A 4,795-nucleotide genomic window follows, 5' to 3' on the forward strand; every position below is an offset into this window, starting at 1 on the left:
ATATTGTTCTCAAAGTGAAATATAAATATTGATGCAATATTTTTTTATCATCAGCTGACAAATATTGTCCACAAATTGAAATAAAAATATTGATGCAACATTTTTTATCAACAGGTACAAAATATTATCGTCAAATTGAAAAATAAATATTTATGCAAAAAATTTTATCATCGGGTACAAAATTTTTTATCATAAGCTAATAAATATTGTCCTCAAAATAAAAAATAAATATTCATGCAACATTTTTTTATAATTGACTATTAAATATTGTTCTCATGTTAATAATAAATATTGTTTCCCACAGTAGAGGTTTGTTTTCTTGGGAAAATCCACATTGCTAATAATATATTTTGTCGAATTTTGTCATTCTGAATCAAATTAGCCCAAATTTAAAAAAAATCCTAATTATTGTTATTATATTTAAAATAAAAAACAAAAGTCTTGTCTGGGATCGAACCTGAGACTACGAGGCTAAGAGGCAGCAACGCTACCGCTTGGCCAACGACTCGCACAGAACAAAAGCAATATACGCGCCACATAAGGCTTTAAATATTTAACCATGTGATTATTCACAAATATTCAATACTACAAGCTAAAATGTAAAAGATACGTAAAAAGTTTATTCGGACGAAAGATGCGGAATAAAATTACGAATAAAATGATATATAATTCAATATGTGTGTTCATATAATTATTTTCAGATTTTTCAATTTTTCTTGAATTTTAGCACTGCAACTCGCCCATAGGCCAAACCGTTTGAAATACGGAATTGTGATATATGAAAGAATAATTAAAAATTTTGAGACGATTCTAACAATGTATAATACTTTATATGGTTTATTTATGACAATATGAATTTGGATTTTTTTCTTAAATTACAGGAGTCTGACTAGCTTATTTTCCAGACGGTTTACAATACGAAGTTTAGTTGTATGAAAGAAAAACTTTCTAAGACGAATTTAATAATATATAATAATATATGTTGTGATTTCTTTACGAATTTATTAAATATCTTGAATTTAATAAAGTTATGAGTTTTCTATTTTTTGGCGCGGATGAATACGATTTGTATTGTTTCCAGAATATTCCATGGCTTAAGCGCATTAATACAACAAAGTGGATCTTCAATAGGCATCATGAGCGTCGCTTGACGAAATGTATTATTTGTTCGATTGTAAATAGTCAAATTATGTTTTTATTAAAAGAATAGTGATAATGTGCGTATGTGTGTAGATTGTGTTATGAGTTATAAATTGTAAATAAACAACTGTGTTGTGTTGTGTTGTGCCGTGTCTCATGTTTAATTATATGTCTGAAGCTGGAATTTTCGAGATTATTTTCAAAAAGATTTGCATGTCTTCAATAACCTTTTTACACTAAGATTTTCTAATTTGATCAGAAGTTTAACAGCATTGAGAAATCTGCCGTATATATTATGTGAAATATTTTATAGACATCAAACATAACATAACCTAATTTCTGGCAAGGAGAATTTTACGCGCTGCAACTATCAGGTAAAGGCATATAATATTCCTCAATATTATTCTGTCTATTCATTTAAAACTTATACTTACTTATTTTCAGGAAATAATAATATAGTAGAGAGAAAAAAATTCTACACTTTCATATTTATAAAAGGTAAGCTTCAATAGTTGCTATAATATAATTATTTCTTTCTGCTTTTAAAACTTCTTATTTATTTTCAGGTAATATTGTTGTAAGCGCAGAAAGAAAGGAAACTGGTTTGCTTAGTAATAAAATGTTATCGAAAAGGTTTTCATCAAAAGTTTGTAACTAAATAAGTTATAGAAAGGAAAGATATAAATTTTGACAGAATAATCATAATGTTTGATAATAATAAATGCAATGTGGAATGTCAATAAATCTGTACATTTGCATAGCAAGATTCTAGACCAACGTTTCTCAAACTTATTTCTTCCATCGCCCCCTTTGAAGATCAAAATTTTTGTATCGCCCCCCTACCAAATTTTTATACAATATATGAAAACTGTTTCTTTTATTACTTTTATTAATATAGTTATAGTGTGATTAGTTGATGCAACCTTACATTCTAAATTAGACATTTTTACCAGTGAAAGCAAATAAAACGCAACTTTATGACATTAATCATATATTTTATATATTATAATCAAATTGATACAGTATATAAAATTTTATTTTTAAACTCTAATGAGAAGGATGAATTTGATGGTTTTTTACAAGTTTGTCAATATCAGGTTCCATTTCACTCAAAAACAGTCGTAAGTCACCGCGTTTGGTAATTTGCAACTGATTTCTGTTTTTAGTAAGTAGCATTGTCACAGTGCTAAATCCACGTTCACACAAATATGACGATGGAAATGCTAGTAAAAATTTTTGAACAACCAACCACAAGCCAGGATATAAGTGCTGAATTGACTTCTGTAGCCAAAATTGTTGATAACCATCTTTAAATTTGATTTTTAATTCCTCATTCGTTGTTAATTCTATAAGGTCTTCTTCTAGCTGGGCTGATGCTTAACATATGCATTTGAAAAAGGGTCTAATACCCAGCCTGGTATTTCCAAATTCAAAATATCTTGAAATCTTTCAATAAAATTTCCATGAAGATTTTCCAAATGTTGGCAGTACACGAGCAAGTCTTCGTTGCACGATACCGATAAATTTGGAAAATTATGAAACTCCCGTCTGCCAATATTTTTCTTATGTAATAACAGTTTTGCTATAAAAGCAGCGATGATATTTTTTGTTTTTATTAAATTAAAGCCATCGCCTTGAAGTTGTAGATTCATATTGTTGAGTAATGCATAAAGGTCTGTGAGATATGCTATATCATTTTTTGATGATATCAGGTCTTTACACAACTGTGTGTCCTTATTTTCTAAAAACTCTACAACGGAGTCAAACAGATTGTAAAAACGGGTCAGACAATTTCCTTTTGATAGCCAACGCACTTCTGTGTGAAATAACAATCTGTTGAATTCTTCATCATTAGCGGTACACAGCTGATTGAACAATCTCTCATTTAAAGAGTTGTGTCGGATTTTATTAATAGCTCTGATGACATGTTGCAATGCTTGATGCAATCGTTCACTTAAGTTTTTGGCAACTAGATGCTGTCGATGTATCACGCAATGCACAGCAAGAACATTGGGAATTTTATTTTTTAGGTAGGCTATGAATCCTTTTTAACAACCCCTCATAGCTGGAGCACCATCAGTAGCAACTGATATAATATTCTTCAATGGAATATCTTTCTCATCAAAAAACTTCTCCAATGTTTTGAATATGGTTTCTCCTTTTGTATCTGTCTCTAAATTTCTAACAAATAGAAGTTCTTGGCATACTTCTTCATCTTTAATGAACCTCACGTAAGTCAACAACAACGCTTCATTATTTGGTAAAGTAGACTCATCCAATTGGAGTGAAAATTTACAAGACTTCAAATGATTGCATAATAATTCTTCAATATTTTCAGCCATTTCATCAATTCGTCTTTGCACAGAACTATTACTCAAAGGAATTTTGCGAATTATATCTGCTGCTGGTTTATGTAGCACAGTAGTTATAACTTTTTTTACTGCTGGCAAAATTAATGATTCTCCAATAGTGTGTGGTTTACCTGTTTGGGCAATTAACCGAGAGATATTGTATGACGCTCGAAGTCTGTCATCGTCCTGCTTAGCAGCTACTGAAAAAAGTTTTGACACACTAGGCTGAGCAATATACTTCTTTTCCAGATTTCGAAAGTAGTCAACATTTTTATCCTTCTTATCCGGATGCATTCTATTCAAATGATCTTGAAATCTTGAGGGCTTCATTGCTTCATTTGAAAATGTTTTTGAACACAGAAGGAAGAAATAAATATTTCATAATGGATAATAAATATATTAACAACGAATAAAATATGTTCAGATGCTGTACAATATTTTATCGAGTGACGATGTTATAAATAGGAAAGTTAATTTGCCTTTGTTATTGTTATAAAAAAAAATACTTGATATGTATTAATAAATATCCATTAAAAATAATCAATATTCATGACACTTTTGTGTTTTATGAATAATCATATTTTTAATGCAGTTATATATTTGTATCATTGTTTATATTTAATAAATGAATTTCCACAAAAACATTTTTAATAAATTTATGTTAATGTTCATTTCAGGTGTTTTATTGTTAAATAAATGACATTGATTTATGCGTTATATTATTTCAACTTCAAATCTTCAAATATTTGTGTAATATTTCAACATCAGTTATAAGTTTCAGAATAATTCAATAATTAATAATTCTAAATGTTTACCAGCTCTCTGTCTAATTGTATATTACCTTACCAACATTCAACAATTTGTAGGCAACATTGGTTCCAAATTTCCAAATATAGACCAATATAGACCAATTGTTGGTTTACCTATATGGCCTCAATATAAAAAATGTTCAATTTTTATGACCAACCGATATTGGTTTCAAATTTGACCAATGTAGATTTTATATTGCTTGTAGATTCAGACCATATTAATTTCTACATGGGTTATTTGTATTGAAATGATTGAATTGATCAAACTTCTATTATTCCGGATAACGAAACACTAGACTTGATTCCATGGAGTGAACTCTAAATTTCATATTATTTTTCTGTTTTTTCTGTGTTTTTTTTATGTAACAATAGCTTTTAAGATTTTATTGCATCTTGATTACTATTTTTATTGGAATAATAGATATATAAAGTCCAGATGATTCCATAACAAATGCGGAAAATTTTCATTGTCAATCACATGAATTACTAGAATAG

The 4,795-nt window shown here is 28.8% G+C and overlaps 1 pseudogene; it reads right to left on the minus strand.

Annotated features, from left to right (window-relative positions):
• Positions 1-2,162: 2,162 nt before the first annotated feature.
• On the minus strand, positions 2,163-3,848 carry LOC113378504 (annotated as a pseudogene).
• Between the last annotated feature and the right edge of the window lie 947 nt (positions 3,849-4,795).

This window comes from Ctenocephalides felis, unplaced genomic scaffold, assembly GCF_003426905.1.
Source record: "Ctenocephalides felis isolate EL2017-DRISC unplaced genomic scaffold, ASM342690v1 CF-g0.4_SCAFFOLD_01886, whole genome shotgun sequence".
In the NCBI taxonomy this organism is placed as follows: domain Eukaryota; kingdom Metazoa; phylum Arthropoda; class Insecta; order Siphonaptera; family Pulicidae; genus Ctenocephalides; species Ctenocephalides felis.